The sequence below is a fragment of the Urocitellus parryii genome, chromosome 11 (genome assembly GCF_045843805.1).
Source record: "Urocitellus parryii isolate mUroPar1 chromosome 11, mUroPar1.hap1, whole genome shotgun sequence".
Lineage (NCBI taxonomy): Eukaryota > Metazoa > Chordata > Mammalia > Rodentia > Sciuridae > Urocitellus > Urocitellus parryii.
In genome coordinates this window covers 123,255,034-123,276,450 of record NC_135541.1, presented here as the reverse complement: position 1 = coordinate 123,276,450, position 21,417 = coordinate 123,255,034, and positions in this window count along the sequence as shown.

Sequence of the window (21,417 nt, the reverse complement as noted above, 5' to 3'; positions counted from 1 at the left end):
CTGTGGTCCAGGAAGGTTCCTGTAGGGGACAGTCTTAGGAACAAGGGCAACGTCTCTCCATTGATATTTTAAGGGGTGAGGGGAGAGGACACTTCTCCCTTGTGATCACTTGGGGATCACTTCCTTCCCTAGTGCAGTCTCAGTCTAAAGTGCCTCTTCTTTCTTTCAGTTTACCTTCAACTTTGGAAAAATGTCCTATCAACAGCAGCAACAGTGCAAAGTCCCCTGCCAGCCTCCTCCCCAGGTCCCAGAGCCCTGTCCTCCCAAGGTCCCAGAGCCCTGTCCTCCCCAAGTCCCTGAGCCCTGTCCTCCACCCTGCAGCCAGCCGAAGTGCCCCCCTGTCCAGTGCCCTCCATGCCAGCAGGACTATCCCCCAAAGTGGAAGTAGCCTCAGGAGCCAGCCCTCTCACCTGGACATGCAGACCCTGCCCACTGCCCACCTCCTCCAGCTTATTTCCAGCAACTACAAGGATCACCTAGAAGAAGCTTCCAGTTCAGAACCAAGAAGAAAGTCAACTGGCTTTTCCTCCCCAGATCCATGCCTCCTTCCACCTCCTCTTCCAGGAGGCAGCAGGGATTACACAGGAGGGTCACCTTCTCAGACCTGTGACCCGTGGTTCAAATATGCCATTATTTTCACTGTGACCTCCTCCACCACATAGCCTCCTGCTGATCATGTGGATCACTGTAAGAACTCAGAACTTGCTCCTCTCTCCACCTCCTCGGGATTCCACAACTTCATCAAGGTTTCCTGGAGCAAGCAGGACTTAAAAATGAACACGAGAAACTGTTTAAATCCATGGGAAAAACGCCTAGAGCCTCACACCCCAGCTCCATGCCCTGTGAAGTCAATGACGTCCTCTGGTTCTGTTTCCTACTAACAATCTCCACCAACCCTGACGCAGCTCACCCCTTTCTTTGAACTCTGAACCTGGAATATTCTGAGCCCTAAAAGGTTTCTTCTGCTCTGATTCCCAAATTAAAAAACAAAAAAATCCATGGTTGACCTTGTGCCTGTTCTCTTGCTGGGGATGGTGACGTCACAGAGGGACAAAGGGCCAGTGGAGGGCAGCAGAGACTGAGTGGGAAACCCTTGGTAAGACCTGGGAACTCAGGGGCCATAGGAGAGTGACTGGGCACCAGGGTCAAGCTAAGCGTCTCCTTCTCCTCTGGCCGTCCATCTCAGTCCCTCATGTTTCCTGCCTCCCTGGCCCCTCTCCATGAACTCTCAGAGGGATCCCCAGGCAGGGGAAGTGGGGGCTCAGGGCTGCAGACTGGGCTGAGCGTGAGGCAGGCCCCAGGTCCATGAGACTGTGGGACTCAGCCCCTGGGAGGGGACCTGGCTCCGCCTGGGGTCTGGCCTGTAGGGAATGGACTCCAACAGGGTTATTTTTGCATCAGTTCTCAAACTATTTGCACCCATAAGATTATTGAGTATCTCAAGGAGGTTTTGTTCTTGTGGGTAATATCTAGGGATATTTCTTGTATTAAAAATAAAATCCAGAAAAACTTAAACACACTGTCCACATGCAGATATTGCACTAACTGCCAGAGTGATGATGTCACTCCATGTCACATACCCTCTGGTAAATTCTAGTGAGGACTCCTTTTTAAAAAGTGAATTTAAAAGACAAATAAGATCTTATTATAGTTTTTAAAGTTTTGACCTCACTGATCCTGCTGAATGCACTTCAGGGACCCAAGGTCCTCACAGCACACCTTGACAGCCACTAGTCTAGGAGTGGGGGGCCGCCCGACCCCCGTGTCTCCCCACATGAGCAGCACAGCACCACAAGCTTCAGGGAGCTAAGGAAGCTCCCCTTGGGTCTCGGTACCCACTTACTTATGGATGCACGTGAAGTCTGTTTTAATCATCCTGCCAAGCTGAGTTCCACACTTTAACACCTACTGGTCAGTGCCAATCTGATCCTGCTAAACTGAGTTCTGCACTTCTCTTCAACACCACTGACACCACTTAGAGAATGTCTACCTGGATTAAAGACTGAAGACAAAGGGAACAGAACAGTGAGCTGCTCTGAGATCCTGGAGAGGGGTCTCTCAGGGGTCTGCAGAGGTCGTGGGCCCAGACCTGCTTCATGGGCCATTAAACTGATCTGACAGGGGCTTCCCTCTGGGTGCAGTCGGGAGCCTGGGTGCCCTGGGGGACGTGGAGGTTGGGGAAGGAGGGGAAGCCGAGGACGGCTCCTGGGTTTCACACCTGGGCTCCGCCTTGGGCTTCTCGGTGCAGTGGATGGACCTTCCCTGGGAGTGGACACTTGAACCCAGTCATAGTCCATTTCCCGTGTTTCTAGCTCCACCAGCTGGGAGCTGGGGGCATGGAATGACCTAAGACCCTCTGCTCTTGAACTACACCTAACAGTCATCTCCCACAAGGGGGTGTCCCCACCAGGTGGACAGACAGGCTGCCGCTGGACCTGCCTCCCACGTGTCCCACCACCTCTGCCCCCATGGACTGCTGCTGCCCAGAGGAGCTCACAGGACAAGACTGACGTCCTGAGGTGACCAAAACCTGCCCTGACAATGGTTTATGTCTCAAGAACAAAGTTGGGGCCCGGGGACCCCAGACTGCAGGCTGGAGGGAGCTGCCTTCCGCGGGGCTCTGGGACCTGGGGTGAAGCAGGGAAGCTGTTTCCCTCTGGTGAGTAGAGGTCCCCACAGCTGTGTCCCCAGGGCTCCAGGCCTCGGGTCAGCACAGGACTCCCAGCCACTCACCCACCAGGACCTTTGGGTGCCCGAGCAGGACACAGGCATCAGCACCCGCGAGGACTCCTGGCCACCCAGCCACACAGGACTCCCAGCTGCCACTGTCACACAGGACACCCGGCCACTGCGCATGTGCAGGAACTCCTTGGCCACTCCCAGGTGGACCCCATCCACCACCTGAGGCCCCCTGGTCGCCTCCATCTTGGGCACCACAGCCACTGCCACAGTCCTCCACACGGTAGCCTGCACCTGGGGACACCTCTCAGGTCTGGAGACAGCAGCCACTACAACCCGGCTCCCCACAGAGCTGCATCTCTGCCCAGCACCTTCGCCAGGCCCCACCCAGCCCACACCCATGGCTGAAAGCAGCCACCTCCATCTTGGGACACTCTCCTCGCCATCTTAGTTGGCAACCCCCATCTTGAGACAGTGGCTGGGGCTTGGAAGCAATAGCAAGGCACCTTTAGTCCCCAACTGTCCCCTCCCTGGTGGCCACAGGCACCCAGCACAGTGCCTGTGGGAACCAGGCCTTCTGCAGCTCACAGCCTGGCCCTGAACTGCCCTACAAAACAGCTCCCAGGACAGGGGCGCAACCCCCAGACCTCAGCCCACAAGACCTGTAGAGAGGGGCCTGACTGGGAAGTAGAGAGGGAGGAGGCAGATACAGGTTAGAGGCCAAGTAAGAGACCAGGCATTGCGGGGTCTAGAGATGAAATAGGGATTTAAGACCAGGCCCCACATCACATGAGTGGGCCCCAAAGGAGGTCCTTGGGTGCAGTCTCCCACTGGGTCCGCAAGTGCTATACCCCCCCTCCAGGAGCTCCACCCCCAAGACCAGCCCTCGCACCCTAATAACCTTCACCCTCCTGAGGCTGGAGATACTAGCAAACCACAGACAGCCCAGCTATTGTCCAGAAGAGAGGCAGGAAAGATACTGATCTCCAACCAAAACAATCCTTGTCTGTCTTTGTCTGTCTGTCTCTCTCTCTCTCTCTCTCTCTCTCTCTCTCCTCCCACCTTCACATCCCCAACATTTATGAAACCAAGTACTTTTCATAAATTAGGCTACTGAGGACTGGGATGTCTGAATAGTATATGACAGTTATGGTTTTCTCCTGTTTTTATATTTTTATTTTTCTTAATATTTATTTTTTGTTTGTGTATTTTTTGTACTCTACTGTCTTCCCACTTACTGGTCTTCCCCAAATCACTTTCTCCCTCTTCTCCTCTTACTAATCAACTTCTTTAGATTCCTCTTTCATGCATTCCAAGATCTAATACTCTATATCCTCACCTCCTACCCCCTCAACATCTCCTCCTACACCTCACCCCAGGTCTTTGACCACCATCAGAAACCGTCGACACTTTCAGAAACCTACTGTTTATATTGTAGATAATTGAACTCACCATTTCTGCATATTGTGACAAAACTGTAAACATTTTAATACAATTTTTGGTTTAAGGTTGTGTATTGTTTGTATTGGGATCTGTTAATATTGTTCTCCCCCTTAAAGGAGAGGATTTAGGAACCTGCAGGGCACTATAAGCCTATAGGGTAGAAACTGTAACACTCAGGTCCACAGAGCTGGAAGGGAGGACACATTAACAACATGAAAACACAAGGGAAGAAAGGCCCCCAACAAACCAGGACACTACATCATCACAACCCATGGCCAGCCCAGCAGGAGAAGTGACAGAGAAGGAGTCAGGATGCACATGATCAAAACATTCTGTGAATTAAAGGATGATGTAAGAGAGCAAATACAGGCAGCAAAGATCATTTCAATAAAGAGCTACATAAGCAAATAAAGGAAGCAAAAGATGACTTTAATAAGGAGATAGAGGTTCTGAAAAGAAAACCAAAAATCCTTAAAATGAAAGAAATAATAAACCAAATTAAAAGCTCAATAGAAAGCACCACCAACAGATTAAATCACTTGGAAGACAGGACCTCAGACAATGAAGACAAAATATATAATCCTGAAAAGGATGTTGACCACACACTGAAGATGGTAAGAAACCATGAGCAGAACATTCAAGAATTATGGGATAGCATAAAAAGGCCAAATTTAAGAATTATTGGCATACAGGAAGGCATGGAGTCACAAACCAAAGGAATACACAATCTATTCGATGCAACAATATCAGAAAATTTTCCAAACATGAAGAATGAATTGGAAAATCAAATACAAGAGGCTTATAGGACAGATTCACACCAAGTCACGTTACAATGAAAATGCCTAACATACAGAATAAGGAGAAAATTTTAAAGGCAACAAGAGAAAGGAACCAGAGTACATATAGGGGGAAACTAATTAGAATATGTGCAGATTGTTCAACCCAGACCCTGAAAGCTAGAAGATCCTGGAACAGCGTATACCAAGCTCTGAAAGAAAATGGATGTCAACCAAGAATCTTATATCCAAAAAAATTAAGCTGTAGATTTGATGACAAAAATATGATAAGCAAAAGTTAAAAGAATTTACAACTAGACAGCCTGCACTACAGAACATCCTTGGCAAAATATTCTATGAGGAAGAAATGAAAAACAACAATGAAAATCAGCAAAGGGAGGTATTACACTAAAGGAAAAACCAATGAAAGGACAAATCAAGTCAAGTTAAATAACAAAAATGAACAAAAATGACCAGGAAAACAAATTATGCTTCAATAATAACACTGAATGTTAATGTCCTACTCATCAATCAAAAGACATAGACTGGCAGATTGAAATTTTAAAAAAGACCCAACAATATGCTGCCTTCAAGGGACTCATCTTATAGGAAAAGACATCCACAAACTGAAGGTAAAAGGTTGGGAGAAAACATATCACTCACGTAGACTGTGGAAACAAGCAGGGGTTTCCATCCTCATATCAAATAAAGTAGACTTCAAGCCAAAGTCAATCAAAAGGGATAAAGAAGGACACTTCATACTACACAAGAGAACCATACACCAACAAGATGTAACAATTACAAATACATATGCCCCAAACAATGGAGCATCTATGTTAATCAAACAAACTCTTCTCAAGTTCAAGAGTCAAATAGACCACAACACAATAATTTTGTGTGACTTTAACACACCTTTTTCACCACTGGATAGATCTTCCAAACAAAAGCTAAACAAAGAAACTATAGAACTGAATATTATGATCAATAACTTAGAATTAACTGACATATATAGAATATTTTATCCTTCAACAAGCAAATACACTTTCTTCTCAGCAGCACATGGATCCTTCTCTAAAATATACCATACATTATGCCACAAAGCAACTCTTAGCAGATACAAAAAAAAAGTAGAGATACTACCCTGCATCATTCTACCCAGATGATAATGGAGTAAAATTAGAAAACAATGATACAATTAAAAAATAGAAGCGACTCCAACACCTAGAGACTAAATAATATGCTATTGGATGAACAATGGGTTGCAAAATACATAAAAAAAAGAGATTTGAAAATTCTTAAAGGTCAGTGAGAACACTGATACAACATATCAAAATCTCTGGGACACTATGAAGGCAGTACTAATAGGAAAATTCATTGCATGGAGTTCATTCCTTACAAGAATAAAAAGTCAATAAATAAATGACCTAAAATTACATCTCAAAGCCCTAGCAAAAAAAGACCAAATCAATACCAAAAGCAGTAGAAGACAGGAAATAATTAAAATAAGAGTTGAAATCAATTAAATTGAAACAAAACAATTAAAAATTGACAAAGAGTTGGTTCTTTGGAAAAATAAATAAAATTGATAAAACCTTAGCCGTGCTAATGAAGAAAAGGAGAGAGAAAACTCAAATTACTAATATCTGTGATGAAAAAGGAAATATCATGACAGACACTACAGAAAAACAGAAGATAATTAGAAATTATTTTGAAAATTTTTGCTCCAATAAAATAGAAAATATCAAAGTCATCAACAAATTTCTAGTCATAGGATTTGCCAAAATTGAATCAGGATGATATTCACAAGATAAACAGATCAATTTCAAGCAATGAAATAGAAGACGCTATCAAAGCCTACCAACCAAGAAAAGCCCAGGACCCAGTGGATACACAGCTGAGTTCTACAAGACCTTCAAAGAACTAATATCAACACTCCTCAAATTATTTCATGAAATAGAAAAAGAGGGAACACTTCCAAATTCATTCTATGAGGCCAAAATCACACTGATTCCAAACCCAGACAAAGACAGACACATCAAAGAAAAAAACCTTCAGATCAATATCTCTAGTTAACACAGATGCAAAAATTCTCAAAAAAATTCTAGCAAATCAAGTACAAAAACATATCAAAATGATAGTGCAAGACGATCAAGTGGGGTTCATTCCAGGGATGCAATGTTGGTTCAACATACGGAAATCAATAAATAAAATTCATCACATCAATAGACTTAAAGAATCATATGATCATCTTAATAGATGCAGAAAAGGCATTCAACAAAATACAGCACTCCTTCATGTTCAAAACACTAGCAAAACTAGGGATAACAGGAACATACCTCAATATTGTAAAAGCTGTCTTTGCTAAGCCCCAGGCCAAAATCATTCTAAAAAGAGAAAAACTGAAGGCATTCCCTCTAAAAACTGGAACAAGACAGACATGCCTTCTTTCACCACTTCTTTTTAACATAGTCTTGAAACTCCAGCCAGAACAATTAGACAGACAAAATATGTGAGCATGTGCACTAGTGGTCATGAAGGAGATATCAAAATGGCACGTCAACCCGATGTCAATCAACAGTAGAATAAATAGATAGTGAGATAGATAGATAGAGTTGCATATTTGTTCAATGGTGTACTAAAATACAGTAATGAATAAACTAAAACTACATAATGTTGATTGGAAAAAGATAGACCAAAAAATATAACATGGTTCTGTTTATATGCAGTTCAAAAACTGGAAAAAATGCACGTACATGCGTGCGCGCGCGCACACACACACACACACACACACATACACACAGGAAAGCATGCACACTAAAAGTCAGCACTGTGATTTTGTGCTTACCTCCAGAGGTAAGAGAGTGAACTGTCATTGAATAAGCAATGGGTGGGGCCACTTTTGGAGGATTGGCAATATAACTTTTATTGATTGGGGGTTGGTTGCACAAGTGTTCAGTGTAGGATTATTCACCACATACAGCTAAATTTTATGAACTTTATGAATGCTTTATTATGTTCCCTAAAATAAGATTGTTTTATTGTTTTAGAAACAAATGGGGGATGGAGGAAAGCACTATCAACAATATCAATCCGGAGCTCTTCTTAAGAACTTACTGTTGGGATAATAACCTGAAGTCACTTTGTATTTCCTCTGTAAAGTCTGCTTTTCCTTTAGGGTTAAGAGTCCACCAAGAACAAAATTCCCCAGCATTTTGCTGACTATGATTGAATGAAGTTGATGAAATGGATTTCCCTTTAAGATGTTGCTCTAGTTCAGATGCTGTTCCTCAGAATTCACAGGTGGGAACATAATTCCTGAGTCACATGTAGATGGTATTAGAAGACAGAACTTCAGGGACAGAGGAGTGAATGAATGGCTTGCTGAGCTGTGGGTGCAGCGGCTTGTTGTAAAGTGAGTCTCCTGTCTCACCCTGTGTTGCTCTGGGCTGCCTCAGAGAGAAGGGAAATGAACATACTCAGAAACTCTGGGTCCAGTGTTTCCCCTCATGTGCAGAAGGCGGAGGAAAATAAAGGAAAGGGGGAGGGAAGGCAGGATGGCCTCAAGAACCATCAAACATGAGTCAGTAGGAGAGCAGAAGAAAGAGCAGTGGAGGAGAGGAAGGAGAAGGGGGGTGGACAGGGAGGGGAGGAGAGACCATGAATGAAGTCAACCTCAGGCAGGTGTGAGCTCCTGGGAGGACCCGACTGTTATGCACAACACAGAGCTCTTAAAAAACTCTGCAGAGTGCCCACCAGCAAGAAAGCCCTCCCCAGACACCACCCTTAATCTTAAACCTCGGACTTCCCAACTCTAGAACTGTGAGAAACCACCACTTTTTATTGCTTACCCCGTCCTAAGTGTTCCATCACAGCAACAGAAAAGTGACCTGGATACGTGGAATAACTAGTAGAGCCACTTCTCATTTGTTTACCCCTTCAAGGTAATTTTCCATTTCACAAGAGTTTTAACTTATTCCTTATTTATTTTGCTTTTTAAAAATCACCATAAGTACTGTTAGGTCACCTTTCACACAAACCTTCAGCAGAATATGGCTGTCAACCCTTTAGTGTGTACCAAATCATTACTGTCACCTAGAGATGACCTCACCTGCAGACAGTGTCCCCTTGACACTCTTTGCTGCTGTTTTGCACTTCCTCAAGACATGTCATTCACTCTCATTGGGACAGTCTACCCCCAGGTATGTCCATGGCTCACTCTTTGTGTCTTTGCACAAAAGTCTCTTTAGAAGGGTTTTCTCAACAATTTTCTCTAGATATAACCCATGCATGCATAACTTTCATTTGTTGTGTATGTGTCTGTGGAGGGGGGGATATAAACTCTCTAAGAACAATGGCTTCGTTACCATCATCCATATTCCCAGCTCTTGGAAGACTGCCTAGCACAGGGTAGACCATCAGGAAAAATATATGAACAACTTAATTCATTTCTCAGAGTATCCTGAGTTGAATACCTTCTTCCCTAATTTTTGAAGAAACTGAAGCTAAGAAAGTCTAAATAATCTTTCAAGGTCATCAAGTTAAAAGTGGTAAAAATGAGTTTCAAACCAAGATGAGGCATACATCAATATAACCAATCCAAAGGCATATATCAAGCAAGACTGAATTCAATGATTGAAAGCCTGATTCTAATGATGCAGTAGGGGTGGAAAAGAACACTCATCTAACACAGTTCACAGATGAGGTTTTTAAAAACACACAAAATTCAAACAAAACTTATGCTTGCTTGACCATGAAGTGTGTGCTTTATTGGAGAAGCAAAATAGACAAGGACAGGCTCACAAGACGGGATCACCATGGAGATCACAGACAGACGGGTGGCTGGCAGAGCAAGGTCAGGCAAGGACCCCACTGATCATCTTCCAGCAACACAGTATCAGGTGCAGGAGCAAAGCCCTCCCTCCGTCAGTGCCAACAAGGTAGGAAATGAAGGAAGGTTCTGTCGGTCACCATGGCTGAAGGGAGGAGGAAGGAGATTTCAGAAGAGTCTCTGGATCTTGTTGTTTCATGGTCCCTATAAATTCCAGTGCTATCACTTACTCTTGGATGAGCACTTCTGTTGGCAGGTGGTCCTGGTTGACAGGAGGGCATTCTGGTGACTTGTGGAGGTGTGGTTGCAGGTGGGCAAAGAGCAAGTGGACATTACTCGTGGCACCTTGACCTTGAGCATGGTTCTGAGCTCCTTAAGGGTGGGTAGGGCTCAGGGTGCCGCGGTGGATGGCAGGGCTCAGGGTGTCCTGGTGGATGGCAGGGCTCAGGGTGCCTTGGAGGATGACAGGGCTCAGGGTGCCGTGGAGGATGGAAGGGATCGGGATGCTGTGGAGGATGGCAGGGCTCAGGGTGCCGTGGAGGATGGCAGGGCTCAGGGTGCCATGGAGGATGGAAGGGATCAGGATGCTGTGGAGGATGGCAGGGCTCAGGATGCCCTGGAGGATGGAAGGGATCAGGATGCTTTGGTGGATGGCAGGGCTCAGGGTGCCGTGGAGGATGGAAGGAATCAGGATGCTGTGGTGGATGGCAGGGCTCAGGGTGCCTTAGAGGATGGAAGGGATCAGGATGCTGTGGAGGATGGAAGGGCTCAGGGTGCCGTGGAGGATGGAATGGATCAGGATGCCGTGGTGGATGGCAGGGCTCAGGGTGCCGTGGAGGATGGAAGGGATCAGGATGCTGTGGTGGATGGCAGGGCTCAGGGTGCCTTAGAGGGTGGAAGGGATCAGCATGCCATGCTGGATGGCAGGGCTCAGGGTGCCGTGGAGGATGGAAGGGATCAGGATGCCGTGGTGGATGGCAGGGCTCAGGGTGCCTTGGAGGATGGAAGGGATCAGGATGCTGTGGTGGATGGCAGGGCTCAGGGTGCCTTGGTGGATGGCAGGGCTCAGGGTGCCTTGGAGGATGGAAGGGATCAGGATGCCGTGGTGGATGGCAGTGCTCAGGGTGCCTTGGAGGATGGAAGGGATCAGGATGCTGTGGTGGATGACAGGGCTCAGGGTGCCTTGGTGGATGGCAGGGCTCAGGGTGCTGTGGTGAATGGCAGGACTCAGGCTTAGGGTGGCAGGGCTCAAGGTGCCGTAGAGGATGGCAGGGCTTGGGGTGCTGTGGTGGATGACAGGGCTCAGGGTGCTGCGGTTGTAGGCAGGGCTCGGGGTGCTGAGGTGGATGGCAGGGCTCAGGATACTGTGGTGGTGGACAGCACTCAGGATGCCGTGTTGGACAGGGCTCAGGATGTTGTGGTGGTGGACAGGGCTCAGGATGCTGTGGTGGTGGACAGGGCTCATGATGCTGTGGTGGTGGACAGGGCTCAGGATGCTGTGGTGGTGGACAGGGCTCAGGATGCTGTGGTGGTGGACAGGGCTCAGGATGCTGTGGTGGAAGGCAGGGCTCAGGGCACTTATGCATGAACCCGGGAGGTGGCTGGCAGGGCTGCTTGCACTGCTGCTGGTAGGACATCTCTCCTGGCTCTCAGATAATCTGACAGACAGACAAGCAGTTCTGTTAGAGACAGCATCACTGGCAGAGCAGATCCCTAGGACATGAATCCTCCGGGCTCCAGGGGCCTGTTTGATTTCTCAGTCTATGATTTTGTGTAGCTTCTTCATTCTTCCATTTTAGGATGTTTTACCCTCACCTCTTTGGTCTTTTTTAGTTAATCTCATATTATACCAGTTTCTAAAAACAAAATGACTTATGTAGCAACAGCAAGCATCTCTCTGAAAATAAATATCTACCTAGAGAAGGAAACTCCAGGTATTAAAATTCTAGCCAATCCCCAACAGCGTCGGTTCTCACCTTTCCTAAGCCCTGGTTCCCATTTAAGGGAACTGAGCCCTGGGTCTTTGAGGAGCACTGGGAAGGTTCCAGCCCATCACTCAAGGAGATTGGCACTCGGAGGAGGATATATTTGGAATGAACGTCGAGCTGTTTAAAACTCTATCCATTTAAGATTTGACTCCATAAGATCTGCACCTTTGACTCTGTTTCCCTCACCACCTTCAACGTCATCAGCCAAGTACCAGTTAAAAATCATTGCCAAAACCTCCTTGTTGTCTTCTCCTGCTTCATGAGCACTGATTGTTATGGGAAATGGCCACATTCCCCCCAAGTTAAAGCCTAAGATAACTGAGGGCCAAGAAAGGCCTCCAAGAGTCGTACTCACCAGATTCTCCAAAGAGAGTCCACAACTGAGTGGCAGGAAGATGGCTCAGCGGGGCAGGGAGCCCTTTTATAAGGACCAGGTGGCCCCACACGGAGGGAGAGCCCAGGACTGGGACGAGGTGCTGATTTCCCAACCAAAAATATGACCTGCATGCCATCCCCAAATGCCTTGCCACCCTCGACTGATGACAAAACTTCCTGGTCCAGGATCCTCCTCACAGACCACATCAGTGATTCACTCAGACCTGATTTCAGGTTCTCGTGCCAGGACAGGTGACGAGTGGAAAAGATGCCACATTTTCTGACAGCTGGGATGATGTTCCTTCACAGAAACGGCGCGTCCCCTAGACCCAGATGGTCACGTTCCTTTATGTAAACTGCTCCCCATTCAGTTCCGCTCGCCCTGTGTCCGGCTTTGCTCCCTTCAATGAGGAGACCCCCAGGCTGGCCACAGTTCGCCCTCAAGGGCACTCTCCCTTCACACTAATGCTCCTTTGCCGGGCCCTGTGGGTCTCTAAGTTTTTCTCAATAGGTCCTTGGCTTCAACAGGCCAAGGTCACCTCAGTTCCTCCCACTCGCTGACAGCCCCTCCTCTGGTGAGCTTCCAACTGGTCCTTTAGGGGGCTTCAAGGGCACCTCACTCCTCAGCTCTCTAGGCCTGAGTCACTGCTGGGGTCCCTCCCCAAAGCCCCACGTTTGTAGATTCACACGCCACCCTCTTCTCTGTGGCCCCTGGAAGCCAAGTGAGTGCACTCTGTTGGAACCCAAAGTTGTCTTCTCCCCCTTTCTTCCAAACGGCCTCGAGTCTGGGTTGCCACTGAGAAAATTTTCCACTCACACCCCGAAAACACTGTGTGCTGCTGTCTCCCAAGGAGTCCACTCAACGGACCCCCTGACTGGGTCCTCTGTTTTGAAATGGCAGTTAGCAGGATTTCAGGCCTTCTCTGCACACTCGAGGAATGAAGGTTTGCAATCTTTGTTTGATTGATGGGTATTTTTACTTCACAAAATCAAATATCGCTGACACCAGACTCATTGATGATTTCTCAATATAATTTACTGAAACACAGTAAGTAAATACAGTACATAATAACATCTTATTATAGTTTATGGAACCACAATAACACAATTATTCATGGTTCCAGCTTTGGGAAAACTTGGCTATTGGCTACGTAGAGAACATCCACCACTACTATTATGTGACAGTAAATACTTCTGACCTCTTGAAAACCAGTTCACATAGCTACAAGTTTAAAGTAGGGACTACACCTTCCTCAAGAGTATTCTACAAATCTCTAAGAAATGCCTAATGTAATACACACAACAGAGTGGTTCTTGAAGAAATATGAGCCCAGAAAGGTAGAAAACTAATAACAAAATCATAAGTAATCAATAATTTTAACCCTGTCATAGGCATAGCCGTGCACCCCTGTAACCCCAGCAACTGGGAGGCTGAAGCAGAAGGATTGAAATTCAAGGCCATCCCCAGCAACAATACCGAAGTCCTAAGCAACTCAGCAAAATCCTGTCTCAGAATTAAAGACAGAAAACAGAAAGGGGGCTGGGGGTGTAACTCAGTGGTAAGCACCTCTGGGTTCTGTCCCTATAACAAAAGATGGCATTGTTACGCCTGAGGTGGCACACTCCTATAATCTCAGCTCCCTGGGAGGCTGGGCCTGGGGACAGCAAGTTAAACGCCAGCCTCGGCAACACAGCAAGGCCGTCTCCAAATAAAAATTAAAGAGAGGGTTGGGGATGTCGCTCAGTGGTAGTGCATCCGGGGTCAATCCCTACTGCTATGGGGAAAGAATTAGAGGCACTGTCTAGGTTAGGGACTACTTGGTGACATCCGTGCCCTGCTTGCTCCTTCTGGCTGGCTTCACTGCCTGTTAGAAGGACCTGGGGCACCTGCAGGGCTGCTCCTTCTTTCCCTGAGAAGGCCCCTCGGCCGCCTTAGGAAAGAGCTCACACCTTGGGATCTTACCCCAGTGCTGGGCAGCATCTGCAGTTTCCCACCTCGTTTGGGCTGGTGTGGGAGAGAAGAGATGATGGGTAGCCTAACCTGGGATTTGAAGGTAAAGGAATTTCTTTGGGTTGAGCCCTGATGTTGACACTTGGCATTCCAAGGGAAGAACACCAAGCCTTTGCTGCTCCCCAGCTCCCTGAAATTCAAAATTGAGTCATCTAGATTAGGATCAGGAAACTGGCATCTCTCAGGGAGGCCCCAAGGAACAGGGACGCTCTTGGGATGGCTGAGATGCTCTCATGACATTCTTTTTGATGCTGAAATTCTAAGGCTGGTGCCTGCTGGAGCAAGAAATTAGATGTAGGAAGCATGTGATGAACACAGATCTATCACAGGGTGAATGGAGGCTGAGGAAAGAGGAGAGTCCGCACCTCTGTTCTTCTTCCTGAACACGCACCACACAGTTTGAGGCACGAGTATCATCTGTCTGGACTCCACCACCACTTTGCATAGTTCAGAAATCTATCCAGAGGGAACTGGCTGGAGTCTTGTGGTTTTAGAAACCTTTTCCTAAGGGATCTTTTCAATTCACTGAATGCATCCAGGAGAAATGGGAATCTCCAAGCCAGTGCTCAGGGTGTATTACGCTTCCTAAGGCACAGTGGGAAGGCTTGGCTTGAAATGGTCCACAGTGCTTTCTTCTTTCTCATCATCCCCAGGTGAAGTCCAATGTATTAAGTATGCTATTAGCCTGTCCCAAAGACAAAGGAGCATAGATTCAATAACAGGAAGAGTGGACTAAAATGAGCCCTGAACACTAAGATGTTAATTGCAAAATTATTATTACATCTCGTAAGTGAAAAAAAAAGGAAGAATAGAATAACTGTGCTTGATTTCAAGATTCAATAAGCCATGAGTCAAAGAAAAAAATCATCATTAAATCTATATGCTGGAAGACCAAGGATCAATTTTGTATGCCTTCCAAATTGCACGGGAATATATTTGTATATATAATATAATATATAATATAATAGATGTATTAAATTATGTGCGCGTATGAATACGTCACGATGAATCCCACTATTGTGGATAACTATAATGCACTCATAAACACCATGGAGAGAACACAGAATGGACCTGTAAACTCCTGTAAGTATGGAGAAGGACAGCGCCAGATTAACACTGATTCATCAACACACTTCTCAGCTCTCCCAGATGCAAAACCACGTTCTCTTGTGTGTGTGTGTGTGTGTGTGTGTGTGTGTGTGTTTTATTTAAATTACTTTTGAGACATTTCATTTTTGTTTCCATCCATCAACTTGAGCCAAGATAAAGGTCACTGGGATCCTCCCAGAAAAGGAGCAACTTGAAGCCGATGATGCAGGACATGGTTTTGCCCAGCAGAAGACCAGAACAGTCCTGGGCCCTTCTTCCTGGAATATTTTTCTTCTTTTCCAAGACGCTGATCCTCGGTTTTTCCTTTATCCTATCTCTGTGGGTCCCCAGGTGCAATGCCTTGCACCCTTTGTGGAGGGGAGGTGTGACCTGATGAACAGGTAAGAAAGCCTCTCTCCTCCCAGTTCCTTCTCCTTCTTCCAGACGTCAGACTGCACTGCTGCTCTCTTTGGGAACCGTCCCCTGGTGCTCCAACACGAAAACAGTTAAAAGGCCATTTCTGAGTCCTGAGCTAGCACTCAGAGGAGTTTTGATTTGCATTTCTCTGATTGCTAACACTGGGGACTTTTATCAGCTGCCTTCCCTGCTCAGCCTGCAGTGACTCCTCTGGTGCAGGGGCTCACCTCTGTGGGAAGTGCCAAACCTGCCAGTCCCTACAGAAGGCCGGTGCCCCTCTCCCAGCTTTCCCATCTGTCAAGACAAAGCTGAAAGATACTCAAGGAATGACTCCGTCCCAAGTACTACCACGGACATTAATGTCTCCCACATTGCACTAACTCTGCACCTAGTAAGGGTCTGATGCTGATGGTGAGGAGGAGGAGGAGGAGGATAATTGTTGCAAAACCATATTAGTTACCAATTATCAAGTGCAGGTTTTGAAGGAATAACATAAGGATATGAATAACTCTATGTCCTTAGAGCCTCGATGAGAAGACTAAAATACACTAAAAGACCCAAAGAAATGAAAAACTCAAATAAACAGTAAATGGGATTAGACAGAATCTGGAAATGATGGTGCAGATTTTATAACAAGGAATTCTTGGTTAATGTGCAACTTGAATCAAAAAGGCATCAGCTCTGAAAGTCCCCTGTTTGAGTGCCAGTCCCCACTGGCACAGTAACTGTATGCTCTATGGGGGAGGGGGATTTAAAGTATAAAATTTGACATGTAAGATCATTCAAGGGATTCACTTTAGAGTTTATAAATTGTGTAACTGACTAATCTATTTAAACTTGTAATTTTAAGTGGTGAGGTATAATGGAATTTGACTAGGTTTCTAAACAGTTTTGAAATATTTAAGAAAACATAAGAATCACAATATGTACACATTCTCTTCAATTGTATTTGGTGTTACCTTTGTCAGTCAGGAAGTTAAGGGGCTGAGAAACTGAATGTGTCAACACTGTGACTTTAGTTTAAGTTGCTAAGAAAGTTTAAAGTTGTTAAAAGGATCAATCATTTCTCCAAAATTCCTTGAAAAAATGTTAAAATTTCTACACTTTGATTAAAATAATAATACTAATTATTTGAAGTATTAATCATAGTCCACAAAACTCAATGCTTTCATTTGTAAGTTTAATAGATTAAATACTGATTTTCTAAACCAAAATCCCCTTCCACCCCCCTTTGTGATGCACAACCAACATCCAAGACATAAAAACCGTCTGTGGCCATGAGGAGAAATGGACAACCAGACACACAGGAGGGGTGGACAGGTGGCCCGCGGGTCTAGAGATCAGCCCAGACCCTCTCAGGCAGGAGACCCAGAGAGGAGGAGGAGGAGGAAGGAGGGAAGAGCTGACAGGAAAAGGAGAGGACGCCATCAAGGGCTGCACAGAAGGTGGCTTTAATCCTCAGAACCCATCAGCCTGTGGAGATCCCCCAGGACCACAGGGGACTGCACCGTCCACACCCTGCTCTCCCCACTCAGAGGCCTGTCTCCAGCTCATCCATCCCACCTCCCAGGGCTCCCTGCCACCCACTGAGAACCGGCTCTGCATGTCCTGCTGTGGCCCAGGACCCACAGGCCACCTAATAAACCCCCCTGGCTGGTTAGGGACAGAGAGCTCACAGTAGTGGGAAGACAAGGCCTTGTGGACCACTCAGGGGACATTTCTAATGGCTGGGAAGGTCCCAGACCCACAATCAGGTTATTCACCTTTTTTGGCCTTGACAGTCACCCCAGGAGGGAGACAGACCCTCCCTCATTTCACAAAAGGGTGCTTTGCTGAGGAAACTGCTAGGTGATTGACAAGTGGCCCAAGTGATGGTCCCCTCCCTGTGGGACACTTATCAAAGTCTTTCTTTCCAGCTGTTGGTGGCCCTGTGAGTGGGGCTTTCCACAGCAGGCGGCACAAGGCAGACACATCACTTAGGAAGTTAGTGGTGACCTGAGCATCCCTAGATGACCTCTCCCCTCTTTGTCTCTGTCCAGTGACCTCTGCTCTCCCTCCCAAGTCCTCAGACGCCCCGTCCCTGCCTTCCAACCCTCAATATCCACGTCTGCTCCTCCATCAGTCCCCACCAAGGACTGGCTCCTGCTGTCCTCGGTGACTTGTCACCTTCCTCTTACTCTCAGCTCTAACCACCACCCCCTTAAAGTCTGTGACCCACACCTCCAGGCCACAGACCTGCACCCACCAGTGTTGGACAAATGGAACCGCTGCTGGACCCTCCTCCTCTAGTCCCCAAGAGTCCTCTTGACCCTTGTTCAATGTCCCCTAAGAGGAACCAGAGCTAGACAGCAGTTTCTGTTCAGCGCTGACCCACCCACAACCATGAGCCACAGGAAGAAGAGCTGTCACTCAGCCTAAAGATGCTTCTTTCTGATTTAACCCCAAGGTGTGTCCTGAGGGCTAGGAGGTGACACTGAGTAGAGAAGCCTGGGCAGTGGGCAGTGCTTAAGAGCCCTGCATCTGGAGTAAGGGACTTAGACCCCAGTCCTGCCGGTCACCAGTCAGTACACTCCACGGGCATCATCTGGCCCTCCGTGCTGCCTTCGTAAAATATACGGAGTTTACAGTTTAATGAATCATGACAAATATTTATGCCTTATCTATGTTTAAATGAACACCTAAATTTCTCATGTCCATTTAACAGCAAATATTGTATTATTTCTACCTATCCAACATATCAATATTTACCATGTCAATCCCTCCCGCATCTACAAATTGGCCTCCCTTCTATTTTTTCAAGATCACTTTTTAAAATCATTTTTCTCTCTTACTCTCTAACTTCCACTAGGAGAGAAAACTTTTGGCCCTTGACACTCTGAATCTGGTTTACCAGCAAATGACATGGCTTCACTTATCTTTATGGCTGAATAAACCTCCAGTGTGTGTGAGTGTGAGTGTGTGTGTGTGTGTGTGTGTGTGTGAGTGTATGTGTGTGTGAGTGTGTGTGTGTGTGAGTGTGTGTGTGTGTGTGTGTGTGTGTGAGTGTGTGTGTGTGTGTGTGTGTGTGATGTTTTCTTTATTCATTTATCTGCTAATGGACACCTAGGCTGGCTGGCTCCATAACTTGACCATGTGAACTGCAATGCTGTAAATACTGATACCCTTGTATCACCATAGCATGCTGACTTTAGTTCTGCTGGATAAATACCGCAGCATGAGATGGCTGGGTCACAGACTGGCTTCACTCCCAGTCTTCTGAGGAGTCATAATACTGCTTTCCAAACTAGCTATACTAATTTGCAGTCCCAACAAGAGTGTATAAGTGCACTTTTCCCCCTAGACACACACACACACACACACACACACACACACACATACACACACAATTGTTGCTCGCCAGCAATTATTGCTCTTTGTGCTCCTAATGATTGCCACTCTAGCTGGAGTGAGATGAAACTTCAGTGTAAGTTTTGTTTGCATTTCCGTGATTGTGAGGGATGTTGAACACTTTTTTAATGTATTTGTTGGCCAGTTATATGTTTTGAACAAGGGTTTTATAAAAACTGTTCATTTCTAAATCAAGAAAATACAAGGTGTCACCAAAGTTAAACAGGCGTAGGAACATAAGAATGTTCCAACATCACCCACTGTGATCCCCAGTCTTAGGTCCATTTCCAAAGCACAATGAGAGGAAAGACTGAATCAAAGAGGAATGGACTTCTGGCTCTATACCGACTGTGAAGTCATTCATATGACCTGATGTCTCTGAGTTCCAATTTTTCTACCTAAAATATTTTCTCTCATAGTATCATTCAGTTTTGAAATCAAGGGATAACCTGTTCACAATAAAATACGCAGAGTTTAAGTACACAGTTTAATGAATCATGACAAATATTTCGGCTTCATCTATCATTAAATTAACACCTAAATTTCTAATGTCTTTTTAATAACAAATATTGTGTTATTTCTACCTTTACATCATATCAATATTTACCATGTCAAGCCCTCTGCACACATCTACAAAGCAGATTTGGAGTTCAAACACCCAAGGTCCTGAAGTCCACAGGATTTTGAATAGGAAACCCAGGGGCCACCTCACTCAACAATCTGCTGCTGTCCTCAGAAGATTGAAAGCATAAAGAAGGTCCCAATGTGGGTCCTTGACTCTGGACTCAGGTCAGATGGAGTTTCTGCACCCTGGGTATCCCAGGACACTTTTTCTCAACTCATGTGTCAGATTCCCTCTTTGCAGTGAAAATGTACAATTAACCTCATACCCCCAGCTTTCTAGGAGAGAGCCCTGGGGAAAATGTAGGGAAACTATATGATGTCTCCATGGGTCTGATGGAGACCACTTCCCATGCCCCTCTGCCATCTGGGCAGGAACAAAGATGAGGAAGTGAATTCATCCCGTCCCTGACACAGTGGGGCAGGGCTGGCCCAGAACAGAAGGCGTAATGCTAATCCCCTCTCCTGGACTTCAGGTTCCTTCCACTTCATCTTGTCACCTCCTGCCACACAAGGGCCTCCCTGACTCAGGAAGGATCAAAGTCCCTTGAGGAGCCATTCAAAAGAATAACCAAAAAGCAGTCTTAGGTGTTCTGAGAGGAGAATGACTCCCTCAGTCCCCAGCACCCGGTGTCACCCTGTCACCAGCACCAGGCTGAGGAAGCCAGTGCTGACAACAGCTAACTGCAGGGTGACTTCCCTACAAGATGGCAGCTGATCCCACATGGTGACCTTAATCCCTTCCCATTTCACCTGGGCCTTCCTGCCTTGGTGGGAGCCAGGAGGAGCACACTCCTGCCATTTTGCCCTCAGTGAGACTGAGAAGCAGTCCATTCTCTCCCTCAGGGGGAACCTTCTCTGGTTCTTCTGTGAGCCGCTCTCTGAGTAGCCAGCAGTTTGGGGGACAGTGGCTAATTAAGGGTCAGGGGTAACTGGCTGGGACTTTTAGGCAGATGGAGACACACAGGCAGCAGCCAGAGCCCCTCTTCCTTCCTCTGATACTTGACTCTGCTCTTAGCCCTAAGCTACTCTCAAATTGCCCTGTCCTCAGGATGGTCGTCACTACGTTGTGTTTTCCTTAAAGATGGGCTTTCACTGAACTCTGAGATGTAGGTTCCTTCAGGACTTGAACTCTGGACACTCTTGGTCTGTTACACTACAGACTCTGCCAAGGAATCCTGAACTACTAGGTAGGAAGAGATGGTGCCCAAGACTCCAAGGACCAGGTCTCTCTTGCTAAAAGGACCCCCCTAGAAGGCACAAAGACTCATGGGACCAAAACATGGGGGTCAGGGACCAAGGAGAAAGTTCTCCTCCTCCTTGGATGTGTAGCTATGACGTGAGCTCTCATGTGTCGACAGTCTTGGAGAAGGGGAGAGAGAGCAGGCAATGCCACTTTGCAGATGGTGGCTCAGGAGAAGGGCGGAGGCTGGTGCAGGAGGACTGAGTCAGGCCCAGAGCTCAAGACGGCTCTGGGAGGATCACCCACATAGAATCCTGGTAGGACAATCCCCTCCACGTCACCTCCCAGGTGGAAAACCAGCAGCCCACTGAGGGTGTCTGCCTCCTGCCACTGTCCCTTCCCTCTGGGCACTCTCACAGTCCCCTGCACCATGAGCTCTCCTGGGCCTGAACTGGGACTCAGTGACGTTGACCTCCCACTCTCAGGACCTGGTCACCCAGCAGCCTGCTCAGGGTCTCTGAGTAAATGATCTTAGCTTCCCTGACCCCACACATCAGGGCTGGAGACATTGTGTGTGAAGTTTACTCTGCATAAAACGTGAGGGGAACCTCGGGTATGGA